This window comes from Homalodisca vitripennis, chromosome 3 (assembly GCF_021130785.1).
Source record: "Homalodisca vitripennis isolate AUS2020 chromosome 3, UT_GWSS_2.1, whole genome shotgun sequence".
Classification (NCBI taxonomy): Eukaryota; Metazoa; Arthropoda; class Insecta; order Hemiptera; family Cicadellidae; genus Homalodisca; species Homalodisca vitripennis.
Genome location: NC_060209.1, coordinates 54,201,975 through 54,218,401, shown reverse-complemented (window position 1 = coordinate 54,218,401; position 16,427 = coordinate 54,201,975).

Below are 16,427 nucleotides of genomic sequence, written 5' to 3'. Positions count from 1 at the left end.
TGGGTATAGGATGCCAGTACATTCGCCGGAAAGAAAGCAGTGGTAAGGCGAGTCCCGACTGTTATTTTTTTTCCGGGTAGGAGATAATTGGTAGGAAAATTCGTAAAGGAAACTCGGGATGAGGCGTCAGATCAATCGCCAGGAAAAGAAATGCGAGACCTGAAAAATTTAGAAAGGAAAATTTTAACACAGTATTTAAGATTTAGTCGAAATGACAAAAAAAAATAATCTGAGTAATTGGAATTCAAAATATAAGTTAAATTGAAGAAAAAAAATAACTTGAGTAATTAAAGTTAAAAAAGTAATTAAAGTTCGAGTAAATTGAGAAAGTCAAATATATTCTATTTAAATTTATTGATACTCTTAAATAGTAAATAAATTATTAAGAGTATATTTAAAATCAAATAATTATCTTATCAAAATAAATCTATAGCCATCAATCAGTAATAATATATTTCAGATCAAATAATTTTCTTAACTGACAAATAAAATAATAAAGTCTGTTTCACATAAAAAAAAATTGAAGAATTGTTGATGGTGGAGATAATCACTTTAGTATGGAACAGGGTCGTTGTCCCTTACCTGGTGCTAGATATCGGCGGCGTCGAGTCGCGATGTAGTTCAGCGAGCGTGGTCGGGGGGCGCAGCGATCGGCGGTGGGGTCGCGGTTACTGTCTGTCTCTCCTTGTGTCGACTCTTCAATCGGCCGTCGTTATATAGGTTCGCGCGATCGCGGGGGTGGGGGAAGCCTTCTCCTCTCGCCGTGATCGGAGGGGAAGCGGCGATATCCGTGCGGGCACGGACCTGCCAGATAGCGTCTGACTCATCGTCAGTAAAATAATTATTTCGCTCCTTTTAATGATAATTATAAAACTCAAGTCGTTATTCGTAATGTAAAAAAATATTGTCTGTTCTAATTTTACAATTTTACTAATGAATATTTTAAATTTAAATTTAATTTTGTATGTTATAAAATAACATGTTACACATTAAAACAATATAAACATTCAATATTCGTTCTTGAAAATTTTTATAAAACAGTCATTGTATTTATTTAATTAAGTTGACTACGAGAACAATTTTAATTTGTTTTAAGGACTGGGACGTATTCAAATACTTTCAAAGTGAAAATCGGAAATTTAGTATGAAAGGTTGTTTGAATATGTAAAAATCCTTATTTTAATGCACATAAATATCAAAATCATAATGCATATTTCGTTTATGATTTATTGTGTCAATTTTATTTCTCTTCTAAGTTGTACATAGTTGTTGTAGTACAGTTTATAAGGTATTGGTTTTAAACCTATTGGCTCAGTTGTTGTTGAATTGTTATCTTAGCGTAGTTTATTTTAAGCTTGTAACTAAAAGAACTATGTAAAGTAGTTTTTGTGGAACGAGCACAGTAGCACAGTTAGAAACCAGAAAGAAATTCATTGCATACTGTGCGTCAGTTTTTAAGATATCCAGTAACGGAGAGCTCCAATAATATTTTCTAAGTAGTGGTCGACAGACGCTGTAGAAACTTTGCCTGATATTCTCTTGTCAATAAAGTGACAGGAATATGTATCCAATCCCTCCTTTTTAAGGCATATATTTTCTGCAAATAATATACGAAATTAATTAAATAATGGTTTTGATGTCTATGATGATATAGTATTCATATATAGATTTCAAAATGTTATTTGAAAGAAATTATTGCAAAATGTTTTCCACTGGTATTATTTATGTAGTTTCATCATCATGCAACATGATTTATTTTGCTCGCTTTATATCCTCTTGTTATTATCACGCAATAGACTACTTATGACACGCCCATAAATGCTTTTTGTGATCATAAAATGTTCACCAAACGATATGAATTTTTAAAAATAATTGTAACTGTGCATAAAGTAATATTTTAATATTTTCAGTTTACTCTAATTTTAATCGCATTTTATTTGTCGAATAATATGTGCTACGCTTTAGTGTTTTGACCTGGAATAATAATTTCTTAAAACTAATAAAATGTCTATTCCTTTTTTTATTGTTCCCTTTCAAATTTCTTGTTTGTAGATATTAAAATACAGGGTTTGTTAATTAATATAATGGCTTATTATTAATATACTTCATTCTGTAATTGTGACTTCCTGAAAGGTTTAAAGACCCAAGTGATGGGATTTCACTAAGGAGGCAGAAATTATTAATAATTTGTTATAATCGTATTAATTTGTTCTGCTTATATGTTGATCAAAATCGTAGCTATAAATGATAACCTATGATAAGTGAAGTGCCTTAAGACCCATAACCTGTACCACACGTAGTTAATCTTGCCAGATGATTGCAGCCGACACGCCACCTCAAACTCGCTCCATAATTGCAAGTTACGATACGACTAGCATGTTCACCAAACTGGGCCTGATACAAGCTGAGGCTTGCGTGCAATATCGAGATATGTTAAACGCTAACTATTTTATTCACCGCATTATTTCACAATATTTAACCACTCAGAGTGTATTACTGTCAAAACAGTTTTATTAGTAGATTATACGGATAATAAGCTCTTTTAAACATTTATACCAACAGTAGCAATTCTGATTCAACAGCTAAAGTTTGTAAAGTAGAGAGAGAATAAAAGAATTGTTTTCTTACATTTATTCAATTCATTTTCACGAATCCAGGTACATGCAGTACAAGCAAAAGCTAACCAGTGGTTACTCACGCTGTGTATATATATATATATATATATATATATATATATATATATATATATATATCTACTTCTATTGAGTTTTATGCATACAAGCAAATTCTTTCAATCTATGATCAATATAGTGATCTCAATTTTCAACCGTATAAATTCAAAAAGTTCATTCTAGCAGCCACATGCTACTTCTTTTCTCTCTTTTAGGACAAGAAGCTGAGAAATCTCTCATTATACTTAATCCTACAAGAATCTTTGCTCTTGTTTCCAGGGTGGCAGAGTATTCAGGATGGATCAGGTTGGGAGTAGGAGCCGCGAACTGTCGGGATCATTGAGAAACTATTTCAGGACCCATATCTCAACTATGACACTTCAGAAGAAGGGTGGGCAGCTCTGTACTAGCCTCTCCAGTCAAAGAGGGCAGGGATTGCATAGCCTAATTGGTTGATGGAGAATATGGGTAGTTCCCACGCTAATGTACTTCAGCTTTACGACTTATTTTAACAATCCAAAATAATTCCTAGATAGGAGTTCTAAGTTTATTTCTTTCACGACTTGAACAATGGTGGTTCCTAGTCTGATTAGTTTGAAACATTCAGAGATTGACCTTCCAGCAGTTTCTCTTAGAAGCCAACGCTGTATTTTTTAGATGCTCAGCAGTTTCAGTTTCCTAGGTGCAAAGACGACATAAATGTTTATCACTATAGAACCTTATATTTTTCAGCTAACTCCTGAAGTAGCAATATAAAACAAGGGAAGCTAATACCCTCTTCATGTTTTCTCTGCCTAAGCCACACAAGGACCCGCTAGCACGGCATTGGATCTCTTGAGAAGTTTCTTGCAGAATTTACGGCCAGGTTGACGTTGCCGCCTATGGCTATGTTCATCATGAGCCAAATTTTTCGATCACAGCCTGAGGTCCTTTTTTAGCCAAGAGGTCAGCTGTCTCATTACCCATGTGAGCCCATTTATTAACTCACTACGGTTGAAGATCGTTTAGAGAGCCGAGCTACGACAAGATTTTGAAAACTGAAGAGCCACACCAATTCCAAAAGTTGTCCTCCGCAGTACCCAAATACCTCGAAATTTAAGGTTAGATGCTTGGTGCTCTTGGGCATACGAAGGGTTGCCTAGATTTAGGTGATACCCTGGGTTTGCTGTATACAGTTTAGGTTGAGCTTGGAGCTGGTTGTTAGTTAACTAACCAGAAGTGCCCCATTATAGGAATCAGAGGATGATTACTGAGGCAGAGATTCGGATACTCTAATTCTTACACATCTTCTATTCTTTAGGACGAATAAGTTTTACTACATACCGGAATGATAATTATTTGGAGAGAGTGTTAATCTTTTATTGTCAATGAACGCTTTCTGATTGAGAAGCAGAATACACTATTAGTTGCACATTTACTTTCGAGAACTAGGCAAGACAAACATTCCATGCAACACAAAAAAATAATCTATAAAATTTCAAATAATTATAGAGGTTTTTGGAACTAACAGATCTAAATAACGGAGTAAAAACAGTTGCTCGGTATAATTATGTTGAAATTTTATTAATTCGTAGCTTTTATCAAATTAAAAAGTAATCGAAATCCATTCTACTGGGAAAACATCAGTAGAATTAGGCCGGTTATTGACCATTTCGATTTACTGTAGACTGAAAAATATTAGAGCCTAGGTACAACATTTGATACTAACTTAAAATATTTTGTATGATTACAAGGAGAATCTAAACTAAATTTGTAACTTGTGAATAAGGTTGCGAAGTTAACACTTACCTAGTTTAGTATTTTATTTTTCAATACACGTGGAAATATTATTGAGAATATTTATAAGAATGTCGACGTAAAAGGCTATAAGTAGTCCCGGGTAATTTATTGCACCAAGCACCTAAGTAAACTGCATCATGAGTTTACAAAGAACAACTGTCTTGCGGTACAGGATTTATTTGTACTTCTCCCAACAACTGTTACCATTCACACAGTTTCTCTCAGGAGAACTATCCTAAAGGGATGAATAAGAAATGCTTAAAATGTTGTAATAAATCTCTAGGTGTTAAATTAGTTAATTACTTCCCATAGTAACCTGCAAGGTTGAAGACAATTTGCAACTAATGTAAGAAACTCCTAATAACTGTTATTTAGTTACAATATTGTCTTACACTTTCCGTATAATTAATCTAATGTTCATTACTCGGCCCGGATCTCTGGAATATCGCTTATGACAGCCTCCTGAGATCCGAGATGCCAGAGGAAACCGTCTTAGTTGGGTATGCCGATGACGTTGCGGCTCTCATCGCCGCACGCAACGTTGAGCTGGCCCAGCTAAAGTTGAACCAGGTCATGCGAGTGGTCAACGCCTGGATGTCCGATCACGGTCTTTCGCTTGCTCTGAGCAAGACGGAGATCGTGATTCTCACAAAGAAGAGAATTAACACCGTCGTCCCGCTGCGAGTTGGAAGGGAAGTGGTCCAGTCAACGCGTGCCGCCAAGTACCTTGGAGTCATGGTGGACAACAAGTTAAGCTGGAGAGACCAGATCTTCCGTTCGGCGGACAAGGCTGCTAAGGTGGTCTCTTATCTTAGTAAGCTGATGGCCAATGTCGGGGGTCCTCGGTCCAGCAAAAGACGGTTATTGATGTCCGCAGTCCAGTCTGTGCTCCTTTATGGGGCAGAGGTGTGGGCAGACGCTCATACCAAAGAGTTTTATAGATTGCGACTCGCCCGGGTTCAGCGTCAAGCTGCGCTCCGGGTGTGTTCCGCCTATCGGACAGTATCCAAGCCTACCAGTTGCCGGAGTCATCCCTGTCAAGCTCTTGGCAGGGGAGAGGAAGGCGATTTATCAGAGACAAGGCGAGATCGACAAGGACGCAGCAAGATCCGAAGAGTGTGCCCGAACCTTCCAGCAGTGGCAACACAGCTGGGAGCACGAGACCCGAGGACGATGGACTGCGCGACTCATCGACTTCAACCATGGGTCGAAAGGCGGCATGGCGAGGTGGACTACTACCTCATGCAGTTCCTGACAGGTCACGGCTATTTCAAGTCGTACCTGAACCGGATGGGCAAGACCGGTTCACCGGATTGCATCTACTGCCCGGGCGTTCCCGACGACGCGGAACACACCTTCTTCCGCTGTCCGCGTTGGGAAAGGGGCCTGGAGACCACAAGAAAACTCGGTGTTTTTTCGGTGGATACGGTCTGCGAAAAGATTATGGAGGATGAGGGGAACTGGGATTGTTTGTCACAGTTCGTCCGGGGCATCCTCCTGAAAAAGAAAACCGATCTGGACCGCGAAGTGGCCCAGATCCCTTGACCGAGCGGCTGGATAAGGAGCGAGCTCCACGGGCTTAAGCCAAATTTAGGCCTAGCCTGAAGTAATGTGATAAACAATCCCAGGTTTGAATCCTAAAGAGAAGAGGAGGTTTTTTAGTGGGTAAACCCGTTTTTAGGGGAGTCTCACACTACAGGCTGGCCACCTGCGTGCGTAATTGCATTTTTCCTGCCTCTCCTTCAATAAAAAAATCTAATGTTGATTAATTTAATAAGTTTCACCGCCAAAACAGAGTACATATAAAAGTTCAAGACTGAAACTTTCAAATTTGGTAGTGAAAGAGTTGTAAATCAACTAGCACCTACCCGCTAGTTTGCTTGGAATTTATTTTTGAATAATAGAGACAACAGGGGAATTTTAAACGGTATACAAAACGTCCTAGAGATAAAGGCGCGTCTGAACAAGATGTCAACCTCCTGAACCATAACGGAATAGTTGAACTTTAGGTTTGGAGAGCAGTGATTTAGATCCCCGAATTGAGAGAAAAAACCAAAATTATAAAGAACCTGCCAACCAAGTACTAAATAGAAATTATCTCCATTATATGTATTTTAGTGAATAGTACCAACATTTCAGTAAAACTTAAACTATTTTCAGAAGTTATCAGAAAGTTAAGCTCCGTACCTTTCTTAGATAAATCACTTATGATGTTATACGATGTAGTCATACTAATGTTTATTTAGGTATCAGTCATGTTAGCTATGAAACGAAAGTAAGTATATATCTCAATTCGAAGTCCTCGTCTAGATCGGCCAATAATACGGTATGTTTAGTACATAGTGACAGATTGGTCTCCTCGCCGACTTTGCTTCCTTGTGGGAAGAACCGAACGTCATAATGACATGTAATTTACACAATAAGTCAAATCAAATAAGATCTTTCTAATAATACGGTATGTTTAGTACATAGTGACAGAGTGGTCTCCTCGCTGACTTTGCTTCCTTATGGGAAGAACCGAACGTCATAATGACATGTAATTTACACAATAAGTCAAATCAAATATGATCTTTCTAATAATAAGGTATGTATAGTCCCCGGAAAGAAAAACTCTTTAAAAGAAGTGGCCTCCGGATAATACCAAAATAACAAATAATCTATATTTTGTACTAATTTCAAACTAGTTTTACGGTTAAGCGTAATTATAAAGTGGCTTATGATGCAGGTTATGTATGGTTTTGTGCGATTAGGAGCTCTTCTTTTTCGTATTAATTATATTTAGGACGGCAAATTTTAATTTACTTTTCATCCCAATAAACAATATATAACGACTTACGTACAATTTTTCAGAACTGTTGTGTTTATAAAACGTAAGAGATACCACTAAACTTCTTTATACCTCTAGATTCCAAAATAAATTTTCCATCAGTTGTTATAAAGAGCATTTGTAAGTTTTAACAAAAAATGAAAATGAAAAAGAGGATTAGAGATTCATCTCATATTTAGATGAATTTGTTTCCTAGATTTTTAATTTAACGTGTTTGAAATTTCATCATTTCTTAATTTTAATTAGTTTCAGAATCTGGTTCTAAATTAATTCTTTTAGTTTTAAGAGATTTTCGAAACATTATGGTTATGTTGTAACGTATGTTCGCTCAGACCTATTGTGAACAATCTCGAACACACGATTGGTTATTTTTACTTTTAGAAATAGAGATTATTTTGTCAAAATAATCTTAGGGGCAAAGTTTGTATGTAGTAACATACATTAAATGCACTGAGAGCCTAATACTGTCAAAATTCGTCCACATCCACAGTTCTACACCACTTCGGGTACAGGGATAGAGTGAAAAATCCTAACTCAGGCTCTGTCACTTTACTAGACCTACATAGGCGCTAAATCTATTCTATATTCATCCAAATGGTTCAAGATAATAATATGTAGACTAACGGAAGCATGCGCACAAAGACATGGACTTTTTAAACAGTCCCGATTTACTAATAATATTTACGATTATTTTACGTGTTATATCAACAGTTAAATACCTAGTCAGTATCGTATGTCACATCAGTGAAAACCCGTCCAATGTTCCCTCGAAGATTTTATGTAATATAATTTTACATATCGTGTTTGGTATATTGCTCTGTGGTTTTATTTGCCACGGTCATGTGTTAACTGCGCTCGCTTGTTTCCTAAAACTGGAATTACTGATCGAGTGGTGAGTTAAATCCTGTCAGTTCACAATCCATTTGAATGAATATTCATATTCTACTTATTGATATTGTAAAATGTTTATTATTAAATTTATAATTTCATTCGTAAGTAAAATTCAGAACAAACACTTTTGAATTTGTTACATGGCGTAATTTTTAATATGGGTTAGATAATACTATTTGTCATTTCTACACGCCTCACACAACAAAAGCTGATGCAAATACAAAGTAATATACAATGCCTGCCTGTGATTTTATAACTGTCAAAATATTGTCTAATTTTACAGTACATAAAGTTTATTTGAATTATATTAAAAAGTATTTGTGAAAGTTATATCTAAACAAACATATGTCTGTTTGATTCTTATATCTGCATAAGTGACATGAAAAATTTCATCCAAATCCGGCCCCTAAGTTATTGGTTTTTAAGTTTCAGAAATTCGCAAACCTCCGCATTAAAATAAATAAAAATATAGTATTCACCATTAGTGAATCATGTAGTCTGTTAGTATAAACTTACGAAGTATTCCCGCATTTCATGTTCAGTCGATTTAAAATTTTGAATGATTGATGTTATTATACTCACATATGTTATTGTGTAAATCACTCTATTTACTGATATGATGGTACCATAATAACATTTAAATGTGTGAGAATTAATAAAAAAATTAGACGTAAATTATACGGCGGAGAAAATAATGTTTGTGATTCAGTGTTTATTGAAATTATATATATACCACAGTCCCCGCACGCACTCTTGTGGTGCATGGGGACTATCAACCTGTACTATCCTGTATTATGACTGAATATATTAAATGAAAAAAATGTATATATATATATATATATATATATATATATATATATATATATATATATACACACATCATTTAAAATGTATTGGAAATTTACGTTATGTTTTGTTTTAAACAAGGAATAATACGGATTTGTCTCTTTTTAAAAGTTGGTCAGACTGGCAGGTTAAGTTGTTGTGGTTCAATCTCATAAATATTTTATAGAAGGTAATGGATTCTTTACAGTCGACAGAGCAAACGACCAGGTTGATTTAAAATGCAAATGTATCTAACTAAGCTGTCTTTTGAATCTTTTATCATTTACGACACTTTGCCATGTATATGTTTGTATTCTTGTCCATTCAGACAAGATTGGGGAGACGAGATCGGCTTTACGATGGCTTTAACATGGTTCAACTGAAATAACCGTTCATTACTTCCCCTCGATATATACAGTAAGTTAATTTATTTTTACTACAAACTATGAAAAACCTGGATTTAAAGACAAGATTTGCACACCTTTAAGATATTTTTGTTCGATGTATGTAGGAAGTATGTTATTATATTGAATAAGTTTTAAAATTAAAGGTTTGAAATGGGCACTGGAAGTAAATTGGGAATGTAAGTCGATACAAATTTAAAGATTTATTTTTTGTTTAACAAGTTGTAATGTAATAGGATTGACCGATACAATGTTTCAATACGAAGCTACTTTTTTTTCTTCTTAAAATAAAAGAGCTTTCATTTGATGACAGTTACCGTTACATTTAAATGTGCCACGTGTTTAACTTTGATGACATATACAAATATTTTATATAATTTAACTTGTATTTAATTATCGTGGTATTTTAGTTTTTGGAAATTAAATATTAGATTGTGAATGCAAATAATTTAAACACAGCTAGTTATAACGGTTATTTCATTTATATTTGAATGTAAACAAGAAATAAAATTTAGAATTGACGTAGTATTTCGTTCAAAATTCTTGTAAATTACTCATCTGGCAAGAACAGGTACATTATAGAGTAACAGGTGGTTAAACCAGATTCAATTCAAAAGTCAAGCTTTTGCTGATGTGAGGCATCAGTACGATGTCCACATTATTTATATTTTATTTTATTGATGAGTCGTGCTTAGTTTGACTTTGAGATGATTTTTATGTTCACACAAATCTTACGGCGTTAGTCCATAGATATCAGCTTAAGTATTTTAACTCGAAACGATTAAGTAGTTAGCTAATTTTACAGTCATTAATGACAACATTTTGAAGTCATTCAGTTCTATTTGGTTGGCCGGTGAGTGCAAACATATTGTGACCTGTATTCTGAAGTCCTGTTTTATTAACGGGTGTTTAGTTTTTATTAAATACTTGTTTTGGATTTAGTATACATGGAGTATATACAAAACATAGCTGCTATGGTTCCTGACTTATGCGTGTCACAACGCTCTGGAAGATTTTATTTTCTTTAACCTACATTGCAGTTATGTATTATGTTAGTCATTTTCGTGAGGAAAATATCAGACTGCAGATGTCGAAACGTATTACTACCGATTGTTTTATATCACTAAACGATGGCGAATGTACAGGAAAATCCTGTTTCCTTCACATATCTCATAAACAAAAATCATTCCTAAAAATATCATTTAGTGGAATTAACAAAGTAAAGATAGTTTACACCTGCAAGACTCAGAACAGTCCCAGGACCGAGTTGCATGTTTTAGCAATGAGTCTCCGTTCTGCTCCCTCTTCAACTAAACGAGCTTCCTCAAGCCTCCAGAATTTCGGCGTTTACTTTGGAATCGTTTGCTTGCAACAAAGTGTAAATAAAATTCCATAAAAACAGAGGCAAACAATAATTACAGCTTATTTTATAAGTTAATTACAGACCGTTAATAGTAACCGAAAAGAAGGTAATATTTACGGTTTTAACTTTGTATATTCATACATATTGGTAAATCATCTCGTAACCGCAGTATAATAATTTAAAGTTAAAAATATCATTTGTAAATGTTATGCGGTATTAACTCACAAATATACAACACGGTACGTGTAACAGTATATTGTTGGCTGAGCTTTAGTAATGTATGTTACTCGCGGGGCTGTACAGCAATTCATTCATGCTTGTAGATTCATCTGTCTGTCTACAGGATATTTCGTAAATGAACAGGCATATAGACTTGGAGTGTTGCATAGAACTTAATCGCCATAAAGTCACATTGAGTTAGGTGATTGTGTACGTCACTTCATGGGTTTTGGCCGAGCATTAGGGAAATTTACTTTAGTCTTATGTGTAAGCATGATAGCAATGAGAAATTCCTACACTAAATACATGTGTAACATCATCAGACACTGTAACAAATGTAGCTATAGACTGAATTTGTATATGCAACCTCAGCCGGTCAGCCTGTTACGCGACACGTGGTGTGGCGTGCCCCTACTTTGTTAAATCAGTCAAACCCAATAAGTGATAAAGTTAAACCAATAAAGAATTAAAAGTTGAGAACAACTAAATCCTAAATCCAATATTGACTTACATTAATCAGTATAATTACCAGTACATTAGTTATTATTCATTAAACATTTAAGTGACTCCAGATACCTTTCACGAATAATCGAAAATATTAGTTAGTGTATCTATAAATTATATATAAAATATAAAAGTGAACAAAACTGATAGTTTTACAGTAATAAAATATACAATTACTAATAGGACTTACAAAAGCGTCACACAGAAAAGACAGGAGGAAACTGGTACAAGTACAAGGATTTCAAATTGACTTCACGACAGTCAACTTGCAGTAGATGTTCACTTTTACGTTTGTGTCATGGACAAAGTCATACCTACTTTAGTGATACTTTAAAGTGCTATTCAACTGAGAGACATTTGTATGTTCAAACAAGTTTTAAGACATCATAACGTATTATTCTCTTGGAATACTTCTACTAGTTTTACTTTATAATGTTAGTGCGTAATATTTGAATGAAATATTGTTATTTTATTATAACTCCATATGTTATTTAATTCCATTTTCACATTCCTTAAAACAGGCGTAGTTCCTGAATTAAATAGCGTATGTGTGATACGAAATATATTTTTCTTCACCTCAATTCCTTACAAAAGATCATTATTAATCTCTAATTTAAGCAAACTATTAGTTATAACAAGTAAAAATTACCTGTTTCAGGAAAAAGCTTTTCAATAAATATTAGTAGTAGATTAAACGATTTAACGGCGCACCTTGAGATAAAATATTAACCTAGCGCAAAAATATTAGATAATTGTAAAAATTACACATACATAACATAGATACCTTGAGAATTTAAAACTCAATGCAATCGTTGAGTTTAGCTACATTTCACCTTTCGGTTAGTGCAGAGTCCGAAATCCCACTATTAACTTCTAAAACCTGAAGTCCACGCCAATCTGAATATATCCTAAATGTCTGATAAATTTCTTCTAGTTGTCTCTGATGTCGAATCGATGCAGGGTTCGTTTTAAACCTGGGCCAGTTGCAAATTTCAGGCTGCAATAAGCAAAGGTGAAGTAGAGGAATATGTGAACATTAGTATGAGTATTATTTTCAAATAAAGTAATTTGATTGAACTATGCTGGTGTAAAAATAAAATAAAAATCTTCTTAATTTATTCTATAATTTAAAAACCTCAAATAGTTTGCCTTTGTGTCTATTTCTGATTAGTTAAGTGTTTATACTACAGCATTGATATAAAATATTCAATGTCTAAATAAAATCATGTTGTTATCTATATCATGATATAAAAATTGTAACTCTCTCTCTCTCTCTCTCTCTCTCTCTCTCTCTCTCTCTCTCTCTCTCTCTCTCTCTCTCTCTCTCTCTCTCTCTCTCTCTCTCTCTCTCTCTCTCTCTCTGTTGAAAGTTTGAGAGCACACAGAAAATCTTTCCTTCAGTTATTCAATGATAACATGTTTGATATTATAGTAGCTACAGAAACAGTTTTAGATCCAGTAATGCAATCAGCACCTTATATGATCGATGGGTATAATATGATAAGGCATGACAGAGAAGGAAAAGAAGGAGGTGGCATAGCTGTGTACCTTAGAAGTAATCTAAGTTATAGAATAATAGCCTCATCCGACTCTAGATATAGTAAGAAAGTAGAGTATATTGTGTTAGAAGTTACGGGTGTCTGGAGATTGTTGTTATGTGCAGTATATCGCCCCCCGAAAGCATCTGGAATAGCCGAGCTGTTTGATATTATAGCTAATTTATTGCCCACACATGATAATTTATTGATGTTAGGTGATTTTAATACTGATCTCAGCTCTAATAGAATTTTTGCTGATAGAACCGCATTATTGAGTCATGTTGAAGCTCTTAATTTAAATATCTTACCACTGAATGCAACCCACCATTTACCTAATAGCGATACACTGTTGGACTTAATTATAGTGAATGATGTAAATAAGGTAAAAAAGCATGGTCAGTTGGCTGTTTCAGGGATATCTTACCATGAATTGATTTACGTAGAATTAAATTTAAGAATTAAGTTAAATGTAAATAAGAACAGATTAGTTATAAGAGATTTTAAGCATGTGAATATCATTAATTTAAAAAATGAATGTTTAAATACGGATTGGGGCAATGTGTATAGTAGTAATAATATTAATGAAATGGTAAATATGGTTGAGGAGAGATTGTTGGAATTATTTAATGCATTTTTACCTGAACGAGTTATCCGTAAGAAAAGAAAACCTTGTCCTTGGATAGATGAAGTATACTGAAAGGGTTGATGACAAAAAGAGACTCTAAATATAAGCGTTATGTTAGAACAAAAAATGTGGGGGACTGGGAAGAGTACAGCCAGTTAAGAAATAGAATTAAGAGATTACAGAGAGATGCGAGGAATCGACATTTTCGTTTGTTACTAGAGGAACAAAAATCGGGCAAAGACTTATGGAAGATTTTAAATAGTCAGGGTGCTGGTAAGGAAAAGAAACATATTTCAGACCCTATTGTTAACATCAATGACCTTAATAACTATTTTTGTGGTGTTAATAATGGTATAGACAATAACCTGATTGAATATTACAAGAGTAAGAGAGAACTAGGAGAGACTCATAATCATTTTAAGTTTACTAATGTTACTGTAGAATTAATTCATAGTGAGATTAAAAACATTTCCTCTAATGCAGTGGGAAATGATGGCATACCATTAAAATTCATCAAATTGGTGTATGATGAAATAAAATATGTTTTATGTTACATTTTTAACTACTCACTTAATAATAGTGTTTATCCTAGTCAGTGGAAGAGAGCATTAATTCTGCCATTACCAAAGATTGATAATCCTTTAGAATGTAAACACTACAGGTCTATAAATATTCTGTGTGTTCTAGGGAAAATTCTTGATAAGCTTGCATACAAACAGGTCAGCGAATATGTTAATGTAAATAATATCCTGTTCAAATACCAGTCTGGTTATCGCCCTGTATACAGCACTCAAACTGCCCTGATAAGAGTAACAGATGATATCAGACGAGCCATGGATCAGAGGAAGTTAACAATATTAATGCTCTTGGACTTTAGTCGAGCTTTTGAGTGTGTCAACCATAGGCTACTATTGTCTGTACTCGAATCATATAATTTTGATGACATATTTATTAAGTGGTTTTGCACTTATTTAGTAGGTAGAGTTCAAAGAGTTAAAACTCAAAGTGGTATACTGTCTGAATGGAGGTGTAACCCTGTAGGGGTGCCTCAGGGGTCAACAATGTCCGCATTGTTATTTAGTTTGTACATAAATAGAATAGATGAACCAATTACTTTTTGTAAGACAATGTTATATGCTGATGACATGCAACTGTACACACACTGTCAGTTGGATGACATTAATATTGCTGTTGACCGCCTGAACGCTGATCTTACAATGTTGTATAAGTGGTGCACTGACCATGGGCTAAGCCTGAATGCAGCTAAATGCAAACCGATAATATTAGGAACACCTCGTCTTTTATCTAATGTTAACTTAAATGAGATTTTGCATGTAACAATAAATGGGTTTGCACTTAATTATGAGCATGCTGTTGTTAACCTAGGTGTTAGAGTGTGTAATTACGCTGTCATGGTCGGAACAAGTTAATTATATTCATAAGAGAGTATACCAAAGTTTGTATAGGCTTAAGAGGCTCTGTTTCAATCCAAATGTACATATAAAAAGAATACTTGTATCTACCCTTATTTTTCCATATTTTGACTATTCTAATGCCGTATTTTGTGACATAAACAATGAACAACTGCAAAGGCTACAAAGGGCACAAAATGCATGTATTCGGTATATCTTCAATTTACCAATAGATGCGCATATTACTGTTTATTTTAAAGAGCTATGTTGGCTAAAGATCAATGAAAGAATTGAGTACAGTGTTCTGTTACAGATGTATAAAATTTTGATGTTTGAGAAACCAGATTATTTATTCCATCAATATGTAACCTCAAATAGTTTGCCTTTGTGTCTATTTCTGATAAGTGTTTATACTACAGCATTGATATAAAATATTCAATGTCTAAATAAATTAATGTTGTTATCTATATCATGATATAAAAATTGTAACTCTCTCTCTCTCTCTCTCTCTCTCTCTCTCTCTCTCTTTGTTTTGTAGATTGTATTTACAATGTAATGAAATGAAGTGTTGGAATTATATTTACGTAAGAAACATGATAGTATATTCGATTTTCAAAAAAAAAAAAAAAAAAAAAATATATATATATATTTAAAACTAGATATATAATTAACAATGTATTCCTTGTACAATGTATAAATCATGTTTGTAAGGTCAAACGTTTGTAAGACCACGACCTATGTTCTGTGTTGTAATGTTTTGGTGCCTGTCCCGGTGGAAGAGTGGACCTTTGTTCTAAACCGGAGCATGTAAAATAAAAAAAAATTGGTGTCAAATTGGTGTCTCTCTCTCTCTCTCTCTCTCTCTCTCTCTCTCTCTCTCTCTCTCTCTCTCTCTCTCTCTCTCTCTCTCTCTCTCTCTCTCTCTCTATCTGTTGAAAGTTTGAGAGCACACAGAGAATCTTTCCTTCAGTTATCCAATGATAATATGTTTGATATTATAGTAGCTTATTTTTCCATATTTTGACTATTCTAATGCCGTATTTTGTGACATAAACAATAAACAACTGCAAAGGCTACAAAGGGCACAAAATGCATGTATTCGGTATATCTTCAATTTACCAATAGATGCGCATATTACTGTTTATTTTAAAGAGCTATATTGACTAGAGATCAATGAAAGAATTGAGTACGGGGTTCTGTTACAGATGTATAAAATTTTGATGTTTGAGAAACCAGATTATTTATTCCATCAATATGTAATGATGAACCGTGTGCATGGTAACACAACTTTACAGTTTCCAATTCATAGAACTGTAACATACAATAAATCTTATCATGTAACGAGTATAAGATTATTAAACAACTTAG